The following is an 11,875-nucleotide window of genomic DNA, read 5'->3' on the forward strand; positions in this document are numbered from 1 at the left end:
CAGGTTTTTTTTTTTTTTTTGCATATATTGGCATTCATTTTACCAAAAGACATGAAAACACTGAGGACTATAGATAGACCAATGGGGTTTAGGCTTTCAAAAAAAAAAAAGAGCATTTGGTTGCATTTACTGTTGGGTGGCAAATTTGGGACATCGGAGACTTTATTTGCAAATGAGAGGAGAGATTTTGTGGGGTCCGCTTCTCATGTATTCAGGACCCTGGTCAGGCTTTGTTTCCAGCTCCGTCCAGTAGCTTTTGTCCGGCCTCTCAGTTGAGTGGGATTTCTCTGAGCAGCGTGAGCCTCAGCCCATCAGCAGGCTGCTAGTCAGCAGCAGGTGTGAACAACATAAAACAGGATTAACGCTGAACCAAAGTGTGTACTAAAAACAGAACCCCTGCCTTGCTTTGAAAAAGGACAGCAGGACTCGAAGAGAGAAGCCACTCTGGTCCTGTCCACTCCTTGTTTACTAAACAGTGTTCAAGGGCTATGCAAATAGTTCTGTGGAGGTTCCCAGAATGCATGCTAGAGATCATTTGCTCATTCTCTCTTTTTTAAACTCTACACTCAAAACTTGAAAATTCTTCTCAGATATTCAGCAAGAGGAAAAACCAAACAGAGCAAAAGTGGTCTGGGTAAATCTTGAACCAGGATTACAGGTGAATATTGCAAAGATATTGTCTTTACCTCAAATTTTAAGTTGCTAGTTATTTGATCGTTGTATTTCCTGCCTCTTAAGAATATGGTTGGTTGGTTGGTTTCTTCTAAGATTCTTTTTGTGTTAATTACATGACTCAGTGTCTATTTTCCCCTAGGCAGGTAGACCACAAATAAATAAGTAATTTCATTAGAGATCATAACCACTCTCCCTTCATTTTTTTCCCCAATCAGTGCTACCTGCCTAGGAACAATAAAACTGACCAAGAAAGATCATAGTTAAAAATAAAAAAAGTCATAGTTAATATAGGGGACTGCATGAGTTTAACAAATTGGGCATTGCACTGAATTTATGTCATCTGAGGGACTTTGTCCGTATTTTGTTTGGGAAAGAGAAAGGTGGCATATAAATATATGTTTCTGTTTAAATTATGCTAATTCTTGTATATACTGTGTATCAGGATAAAATTTGGATATCTATTTTTCTCTGTTAGGTTTCAACTAACTTGTACTTTGAAACTCTAAGACTTATTCACATCTAGAAAGGCATCTGAAATAAGGAAATAAATCAGAGAAATTGTGTTACATACACACACACATACACAAATACAGACACACATATGTACTAACTTTTTAAACATGGGCAAAGCAAATGTAGAAATTTTTGCATGTGTATATAATAGCATGACACTGATTTCTGATACTCCAAAAGTATGTTCAAATACAGGTGTTTATATAAGGTGCATCTGTTTTAGAATATCATATAGACTTTACTAAAAGAATAATTTTGCAGTGTCAGAAATCAAAATTTTAGTTATCATTCACTTTCAGCAGCATCTTATACCATACATTACCTGTATTTTCTCTTACATCCAATGCTTAAATTGTAATGACCCACTCATTTTATCACTCTTTGCTTATACTTACTACCTTTTAATTTTTTTAATAGCAGTTATTTTTTAGCTGAGACTTTGCTACTACTTTTATTTTAGAAATAATCTGGCCTGCCAGTTTAATTGTGGAAGTCTGAACAGACATTCAAATCACTATAAAATGTATAATTCTAAAAATTAATTTTACAGTTATTATTTTTACATTTTAATTTATTACCATCTGCCTTTTAATGTCTTTCTAAAAAATGTCCATTTCCTTCTGTTTAGTATTATTAAGTACCTTTGGTTATGTACATTAATTAGGTTATGGACAAATAGCTTAAGGAGAGTTAATAAAATCAAGTTTAGAAAATACCAGTTTAAAATTGATTTTTGAAGTGTATTTTTTATAGCCAACTCTCTGGTGTCCAATTGATTGCTTACAGTAGCTTCTCTTATTGCATCAAAAAAGATTACATTCATTCCTTTGCAATTTTTACAATCACTAATCAATTTAGTGCATTAAATTGCGTTTTCTTGATCATTCATTCCAAAATATTTGACCATGTATAGATCCTATCTGGGGCACAAAGTTCCTGAAATAAGTAATAAAAATATAAAGTCATCCTGAGTACATTAAAAAAAAAAAAAAAAACATGTTTCAACTTATGCTTGGGTCAATCTTCAGAAAATGATTTCAGGAATTTAGGTAGCAGGGATTTTACATAAAACCTAAGTGAATTGAAACATCCATTCTGATTTTCTCATTTGGGCCCTGTAAAGCCGATAAGAAGTTAGCCCTCAAGAACACAAATCAGAAATGGTACATTTCAGTCCTAAATATTGCGAAAGTGTGATTGGGGTCTTGGAGCAGTCAAGTCTGGTCCAGACTGCTTCCTTGTGAAGCCTTTGAAGCTTTGATCACCAAAGCTGCCATTACATCTTAAAATACTCTAAATGACTCGTGTATGGTTTGTTTCTTAGACTGGAAATGAGAGGGGGATAAAGTCTTTAAAAGATCAGGGAAGAATACATTTACCTGGTCATAGGAGAAGCAAAGAGGATGCATTTGAACGCTAGATTCGTGTAGTTGGACTGTGAGGGCAAAGTCTGAGTTAGTAAATTCATTCTAATCAAAGTAAATGACTATTGAAAGGTAATTTTTATAAGGAAACCTTGCCCTTAATCTTGAGATAATCTCACAGCTACTGTCTTTGTCCAGCAGTCTTGCAAAACTGCCCATCGCTGTTCCCCAAAGCCTGGGATTTCAATTTGCCCCAGGACTCAAAGATGGAATTCAAAGCAGTTTTCTGTCTTTACAGTCTCCCTTCAGTGAATGCATTTTATTAAAGTGTTTTATTTATTTATTTTTGGGAAGATACAGCTTGGTTTGCTTCAGGTCATTAAAATGATTCTCTTTCACATTTTTAGATGTTAATAATTAGATGATTAGTGAAGTTAGGTAATAAGATTTATATTGGCATCAGTTAAGTTTATAGAAGGATTAAAATCATGGTGTCATAGTACCATTGCCAATCTGAATATGCCAGAAATATCTCGGGAGAATTTTTGTCAAGTGTTTATGCTCAATTAAAATTTATACTCCATGTTACTGAGTGATTGTCTCATGATAGCTTGGCACCATGAGACTGCAGATTTCCAATTTCAAGTGATAGGCATTGCAGTTTTCTATAGGACTATAGAATTACAAACTTTGAAAGGGAAATACTGCACTTTTTGGAAATGACTCTTAAAGAAATATGAGACACAGAACTGTCTCAACTTGGGCACAGCTAATATTTTCTGCAACACTGAAAAGCTATAAAGATACAGTTTTGATCTCCACTGGATAGATGCAAAGGGCAGCTTACCTTTATACAAAGGCATGACAGACAGGAGCTGAGTCATCTCACCTACCTTTTCCCTTCATTTGTGTTTTTTTTTTTGGCAAAGTATCTATGAGAATACATTTCTCCCTTACAGTTTCCCTGACTTTTCCGGTGTCCATCCCCTTGAATCCTCTCTTCTTCACTTGCTATGAAGCCGAGGTGGAATTTTAAAACGCAGGCATCCTTCTTTATCCCTAGTGCCAAAGTCCATCGCAAAACCTTCACCATAGTCTTAACAGACCCTCTCACAAAGCAACAGCGTAAAAATATCCAGGGTTGCTGGAGGTGGGGGGCAGGGAGGAAGAGGGCAGCTGGTAATTGATGATTCCTCTAGGAATGCATGTCAGAGATTTGCCAGCGCCCCACTTCCACCCCACCCCCAAACTACACACCACTCAGTGTTCGGATGATGATAATGTACCTGGAAAGAAAGGCAGCCCATGCCGAAGCAAGCAGCATCAGACAGGGCGCCTTGCCATCTGCCCCACCTGCTGCATTCACGAGTCCATCTGGTGACTGCAATCGCTCATTGTAGGCCTCTTCTGAGGCACATTCGGGCTGAAAAGCAGGCAGTGTGAATTATTTAGGGAGCTAGTATAAATAAATAGAGGGAAAGGAGAAGAAGGGCTCCGGGAAGAATCTGTAAGAACCTCCTCCTGCTCCCTGAGCCCTGGGTGCTTTGGAATGTTCACACGAATGCAGGAAAGCATTTGATTTGCATAGAGATTTAGATGTATAGATCTTTGTGCAGATTACAAACCCAGGAGTTTATCTAGATTTAGATAGCAGAGCTCAGCCTATTTTGCACTGAAAATATGGCCAGCTTCAGGTAGGGAACCTTTGGGGACTTTTCAAGATAAGTGAAACTGATGAAATGTAATATTTTTAGGCACAGCTTTGGCAGAAATAAAACAACTCTGTCCTTTCTGAAACTGATGATTTTTGTGTGTGGTGGGGGAGGGGGAAGTGGGGATTAAAACATTCGACTTTTTAGTGAATCGTGATTTATACGTATTTTGTTTTGTTTTTCTACTAGGTAAAAACAGTTAGAAAAAGATTGATGTTAATTTTATTTGTATAGGTGGCCAGTCAAAAATCTTTTGGGTAATTGCTACATACAAAACCCTGTAACTGAATTCAGCATGTCCATTAATATAAACTAAATATGAAATGAAAGCTTTAACCATAGAAATCTGTATAGGACTGTGTGTTTGGGGTCTCAATAAACCACCTAGAAAGGCATGTTGTAGGAATTACCTGATGAGTGCAAAAACAAAATACTTAAAGAAATGGTAAACTGGAGTTAACGAAATCATTTATACTAAAATAAGGAAAGTTTAAACAATGGTTTTAAAAGACTTTCTGGTATCTCACAAGATAGGCTCTACAGGCCTGACATTGTCATTGAAATCTAGGAAGATCTAGTCTGAATGAAAATGATTCTAAATGAAAGTCCAGAACTATGAATGGCATCGGTAATATCCAGGGTTGAAACAAACTGTTCCTTTCTTCTTTCCTGAAAATCATAAAATATAATTTTGGGGTGAGGGTAGGTGCTTCATTCAAGTTTATGATTTTTTATGCATCCCCCTTATTTTTACTGTGTAGGTTCTTACAGATATATGGATAGTGTTATGTATTACATCTAACCTTTTTATGTTTTAATGGACAAACTTATGATAGAGCCATTAAAAAGAAAATGTGTTTGTGAATAGTTCCCCCAATTCTATCTGTCCAGAAAAGCAATTGGTGCTTATGTTCTAGAATAGACTAGACTCTTTAGTGTTCCTCTACTCCATCCCACTTGACTCAGTTCAGTTGCAAAGTAAATTTAATGGACTTGCTTTTTTGAGCCAGTCAAGCTCTAGCCTTCACTTAAATAAGCAACATCTATCTGGAGCAAAACAGGCATGAAAAGGAACCATTCTGCTAATTTAAAATATAAGCAGCAACCTGCTTCATAGTTGCTCAAGTAAAATACTTTTTATTTCGAGGAAATATCTTTCTAACCAGTTACTTTCTAAAAAAATATTTGAGATGATTCCTTTTTTTCTGCCTTTGAAACCATTTTCCAGTGCCAAATAAAATGAGCTGTTTGTCATAAGCCAAGTAACTCCATAAAATTTAAAGGCATTAAGTTAAAATTCAGGAGCACTAGACCACACCTGGTTTGTGATCTTTCTCCTTCCTCTGACATCCCAGCTCTCTCTGCCCACCACCCCCAAGCCTCACGTTGAACAACACAGCCCCACCCCTAGCTTTGCTGCATACCATTGCAAAAATAAAACCCCCACAAAAGATATTTTCTCAGAATTAGTGACTTTTCATATATTATCTTTTCCTGGAAAACAAATCTATTCCTCCTGAAGGCACTTGGATACTGTTGGCTGATGATTGAATGCTTACTCTTTTGACAGGCAAAGGACAATGTTGAGAGACATGAATTAATTAGAAGTAACATGTGCATGGAAATAGTGATGGTTTAACTACAAGAGCAGGAGTTGACTCAGCGTCTAATTGACAACGTTAGGGAAGACTTTATAGATATTTTAGGCTCCATCAATATACAAAGTCAGGGGCTTCCCAGGTGGCTCAGTGGTAAGAGAATCTGTCTGCCAATGCAGGAGGTGCAAGACACCCAAGTTTGATTTCTAGGTCAGGAAGATCCCTTGGAGAAGGAAATGGCAACCCACTCTAGTCTTCTTGCCTGAAATCCCCATGGACAGAGGAGCCTAGTGGGTTCCATGGGGTCGCAAAGAGTTGGACACGACTGAGTGGCTAAGCACACACACAATGTACAAAGTCAAGAAGTATTTTAGAAAAAGTTTTTAAATATACCTATACAAGAACACAAGCTTTTTACCCATTGTCTTAATTACTTTTATTCACTTTGACTGGCTTTTTGTTTTTAAATTTTGTTCTTATTGAAGACTTGCAGGCATGGGTCTTCCTGAACGTTGTTTTATTATCCCCTTTTGTTTTCTGAGGTTAGGGTGTTAGAACACCTCTGATCTAATCGGAACAGGACCAGTTTTATATCATTTTCAAGTAATTTACATGCATATGATTCATCAGATCACATGCTTGTGTCAGCTTTGCCTGGGTTATGTTGTAACTTACTTTATCTTAAAGTGAAGTTGCTCAGTCATGTCTGACTCTTTGCGACCCCATGGACGGAATAGCCTACCAGCCTCCTCCATGCATGGGATTCTCCAGGCAAGAATACTGGAGTGGCTTGCCATTTCCTACTCCAGGGGATCTTCCTGACCCAGGGATCGAACCCAGGTCTCGCACATTGCTGGCAGACTCTTTACCGTCTGAGGGATCATGATAAAAAGTATATTTGTTTTGACAGGAAGAGTTCAGAGTTTTGTTGTTCAGTCACTCAGTCATGTCCAACTCTTTGCAACCCCATGGACTGCAGCACACCAGGCTTCCCTGGCCTTCACCGTCTCCCAGAGCTTGCTCAAACTCATTTGTTTTGACAGGAAGAATTTAGAGTTTTAAGTATGTTTATTTCCACAAAATGGCAATGGAAGCTTAGTAAATGAACATGTGCTTGCTATAAACATCTCTTTTTAGCATTTTACAGATTCATTCTTTCATCTTCTCTCATAGGACCAGAAAATCCATAATCTAAATGTTAATTTTATTTTTATTTGATTGGCATTTTCATTGAAGGGTGTTATTCAAAGACATGAACATCAACTATTAAAGAAAAGCTATGTGCCCAAGTATTTGTCAGGAAATGTAAAAGAGAGATTTCATAATTTATCAAGGAACAACAAAAGAAATTAATTAGTTTTATTACTTTCTTTTTAAGAATGCTGACTTTATAGTTATGTAGTCAACTGATGAGTATAATGATTTAATTAGAACCAAAATAAATAAATGTTACTAAAAGCCTTTGTATAACACATTTGTTTCGAAAGCAAATCTCATTTTAATGATTATTCCTGAAATTTGCTATTGAAAGTTTAGTCAAATCAGTTATATTTATGGAAGGCTGTGTTCTGCACTCTGTCAGTCATGTCTGATTCTTTGTGATCCCGTGGACCGTATCCCACCAGGTTCCTCTGCCTGTGGAGTTTTCCAGGCAAGAATACTAGAGTGGGGTGTCATTTCCTACTCCACTGAATCTTCCAGACCCAGGGATCAAACCTGCATCTTTTGTTTCTCCTGCCATGGCAGGTGGGTTCTTTACCACTGATACCACTTGAGAAGCCTAGCTGTTTTAAACAGTGCCCTCAATAGCAGTTATGATATTATTAATTATATGGGATAAGTAGCAAGTAGTAGCATCCAAGTTGCTTCTTAATAGCCTCGCATAAAGAACTTCATTATGCAATTCATAGGGAAGAAGAAGGATGTAACATAAATTACCTGTATTTTTATGGGCTCATAAGTAGGGAGGTAAGGTGACCATTTAGGGTTTCCCCAAACAGGGCTCATTAATAGAATGGTATTAATATTTATGTAAGCACTGAAGACAGTCAGCATGGCCTGGTCACCTTTCCTTGGTGTCTCACACCTGGCCCAGTCATGATGCCAGATTTCTCTAGATTAAACTTGGTTGTAGTTGTTGCAAGAGAACCCATGGCAAGAAAGGAGACAGGTCTTCTGATGAGTGCAAACAGAAGGAGCAGCATGCGTGCACATAGAGCAACGAAACAGTTCAGAGAAATCTGCCAGGGCAACTTTCCTGCCAAGATCTGCCGAGTGTCCTGCTGTTCGTCTCAGGGTCAGAGTTTGAGAATCGTATTGGGTATAAGTTTTAAAATAGTGCATTTTATTTTCCGATGTAAGATATACAGTGGTACAGACTGTGGGTTTGGAAGCCAAAGAAATTTATGCTCTTACTTAAAGTATGTTAAGTTTAATGATCTAATAAAATAGCATGCAAAAAAAAAAAAATGCCTGGTGAAAGTGGGCACTCAATAAATATTTCATGCCCCCTCCTACTCTGCTCTTAATAATGGGTTGTTAGAAGCACTGGAAGGAAAGTACAAAACTGAGATTTCACTTCTCAAAGCCAAATTAGCTTCTTACCTCAACCGACAAATTCTGAAGTCGAAATGAGTCATAATAAGGATTAGTCAGGGAAGCTTGAATTGAAGCTATTTCTCCTGCACGTGTGAACTCCTTATCAATTCCCTACTACTTATAATTGCTGGCTTCACTTTCTGAAATTAGCAGAGGGGAAAGCTAAGTAAAGACAGAAACCTAGCACCTTGCATTTTTTCTTCCCTGCCTAGAATGGTAGGGTAAGAATAGGTCTATGAAAACATAGTATTTAATGATGATTATTTAGGAGAAATGTCGAAATAAAACTATGAAAAAGAAAAGATAAATTCTAGCATAGTAGAGATCCTTTTGTCTTCAGTTTCTCCTATCTTTTAAAAAGCAAGAGAGGGGAGTGAACTTCCGGTCCCCTGTGGTTAAGGGGGGGTCTAGTGGTTAAGACTCAGGGTTTGCAATGCAGGAGTCATGGATTCAATCTTGGCTGGGGAACTAAAGATGTCATATGCCATGCAGTGCAGCAAAAAAAATTTTAAAAACCAGAGGTATAGGTATCTCTCTTTTAAACATTGTAATCTGGCTTCTGAAGTTCCAAGTCCCTGAAAGCCTTGTTATGAGTAGTCTGATTGCCGAACTCATGGTTTTAAGAGTAAGTGAAGGAGTGTGTGTGTGTCTGTGTGTCTCGGAGGTGGTCCTTAATCTGTTTCAGGCCAGTTTCCTAAGGAAGGGTTAAACCAACTGGTTGAGCTGATGATTTTACTCTCCTGTGGTGATATTTTATTTATATGATAAAATGCTTGGAAAGTGATTAATTTGTCAGGGGAACATCTTGTTCCTGTAAATTTGCTGAATATGTAATAAAATTGGCATCTCATGGATGGGAGAAATGAAGATTTTTAAAAACCGAATTAGCCGAAAGATCTTCCTGTATTTCCATCCGTTTATATTTACTTGGATTTCTCCCTTTAAAAACAACAGCTTTGAAAGATTCCTTTCTTGAAGTTAGGGGAGACATCTGAGCTAGGGAGGTTAAAAAAGTAAAAAAGGAGGGCGGAGGTAATGTAAGAAGAGAGATGGAACGGTGGATGCTGATGCCTGCTCTCTCCCTGGACCAACAATGACTGATACATCCATTAAATTTCAGCCCAGGCTGATTGACTGAGTGGATTTATATAAATTAAAAAATACAGGTCATATACCTTTTCTGATAGCCTGTAAATGAGAAATAGGAATTCCTCTAAACCTCAAAGGAGGAAATCCATAGGCGAGGCTTTCGAGTCAATAAAGCACTCCAGCATCAACTCTTCTTGCTGTGTTTGTACAATAAGTTTTAGTTAATAGACAAATATTATCCCAGCCTGCCCCCGACTTTCTCCAGCAAGAGGTAAATTGTAAATGAATCCAAACCATGTTGAAGATTTTCCAGCTTTCGTTGCCGTTTGAACTTGCACTTTCCAGGAAGGAAGGAGGCAGACACCACCCTTTGCTCCATTTTCTTGGTGTAACAAGTGAAAATGGCATTCGTTCAGGAACAATGACTTTTATTCACGCTCATTCTCTCAGCACCGTGTCCATTTGTCCATTGGAATGAGCCACTTATCATGCTTCCAGGTTTTTCCTCTTTCAACATCAAGAGTTATGAAAGGAAAATTCCATTTTTCCCTGGCCCTCCATGACAGGCAGGCTGAAGATTGTGGTCATTTGGATTAAAAACATATCCATCACCACCAGCCGGCAGGTTATTATGATGTCTCCTTTGAATATATGAATTTCATACACTGCATGTTGGAAGTCTAAGAATGCCAACTTTTTAGATAAATAATTATCCCATTGGTGATGTACAGCATACTGTTGCCATATTTTCTCCCTTTTACAGCATTCTTGCCCTCATCACCCATAACATAAATCTTTGACTTTCATATTTAATAAAAGGACTACGGTAACAACCACCCTGTGCTCAGTATAGTCAACCAATCACATGCCATCCTTCAGCCATCATTATTTGGGTTTTTTGCGGCTGATATTTTAGTAGACAGTCTAGCTTAAATTTGACAGCATATTTGATACAGCAGTGCAGGTAAATAAGCAGATAACCTTACTTATGTGCTGGCTGTGACCTCAGCACACAGCCTTCAGCTTTGTGAGGTTCCGAGGATAGAAAGATGGATGAATGAATAAAGTTCCCAACATCAGTCAGTGTTATTATCTGAGCTTGATAATCTGTCAGCTGAATTTTGGAGACTGGGGAGAAATATGGACATGTTGAGGCAGGCTAGGACAGGAATGACCATTTCTCAAGAGATCCATTTTATCTAAGCATCAATTCCCTCTGTCACAGAATCTTTGGTCCCTTAGGAATGGGAGAGAGGTATTATACCATTGCTCCTATAGAAGTTCCAAGTGCTAACACCGAGCTCCTTACTCCATCTCCTGTTTCTTTGATTTCCCTGCCATCCAATTTTATCTCTCACAGTGGATCCTAGTATCCTTGTCTGTGAAATTCATGTCTGTAACTGGCCATCACTTACTGTGAGTAAGTAAACCTGCTCATCTCCATTAGATATGACTCTGGAGTTCACATGTGGATGTAGATGCTCCAGGAGGAGACTTGAAATCGTGTATATCTAACTAGTTAGCTACTAGGTGGTTGTGTTTACTGGCTAAGTCGTGTCTCACTTTTTTGCGACCCTGTGGGCCATAGCCTGTCAGGCTCTTCCATTCATGGAATTTCCCAGGCAAGGATACTGGAGTGGTTGCCTTGTCTTCCTCCAGGGGATCTTTCTAACCCAGGGATTGAACCTCTGTCTCCTGCATGGGCAGGTGATTTTTTTTTTTTTTCTTTTACCACTGAACCACCAGTGAAGCCCAGCTACTGGATCAGTTCAGTCACTCAGTCCTGTCTGACTCTTTGCGACCGCATGGACCTGCAGCACGCCAGGCTTCCCTGTCCGTCAACATCTGCTGGAGTTTACTCAAACTCATGTTCATTGAGTCAGTGATGCCATCCAACCATCTCATCCTCTGTCATCCCCTTCTCCTCCGGCCTTCAAACTTTCCCAGCATCAGGGTCTTTTCAAATGAATCAGTTCTTCGCATCAGGTGGCCAAAGTATTGGAGTTTCAGCTTCAGCATCAGTCCTTCCAATGAATATTCAGGACTGATTTCCTTTAGGGTGGACTGGTTGGATCTCCTTGCAGTCCAAGAGACTCTCAAGAGTCTTCAACACCACAGTTCAAAAGCATCAATTCTTCAGCACTCAGCTTTCTTTATAGTCCAACTCTCACATCCATACATGACCACTGGAAAAACCATAGCCTTGACTAGATGGACCTTTGTTGGCAAAGTAATATCTCTGCTTTTTAATATGCTGTCTAGGTTTGTTATAGCTTTCCTTCCAAGGAGTAAGCATTTTTTAATTTCATGGCTGTAGTCACCATCT

At 38.4% G+C, this 11,875-nt stretch overlaps 1 protein-coding gene across 6 annotated transcripts in view; it reads left to right on the top strand.

Moving 5' to 3' along the window:
- ESRRG (estrogen-related receptor gamma) overlaps window positions 1-11,875 on the top strand; it is a 694,862-nt gene that overhangs the window by 464,155 nt on the left and 218,832 nt on the right. Inside the window, exon 1 of one of the 6 annotated variants that reach the window (XM_010853292.1) lies at window positions 541-658. The exons of the other annotated variants lie outside the window; for them this stretch is intronic. The gene's annotated coding sequence lies outside the window, so the exon portion shown is untranslated. Of the gene's footprint in view, window positions 1-540; window positions 659-11,875 lie in introns of those variants that run through there. 6 annotated transcript variants of the gene reach the window in all.

Source organism: Bison bison, unplaced genomic scaffold (genome assembly GCF_000754665.1).
Source record: "Bison bison bison isolate TAMUID 2011002044 unplaced genomic scaffold, Bison_UMD1.0 scf7180017864325, whole genome shotgun sequence".
NCBI classification, from domain to species: domain Eukaryota; kingdom Metazoa; phylum Chordata; class Mammalia; order Artiodactyla; family Bovidae; genus Bison; species Bison bison.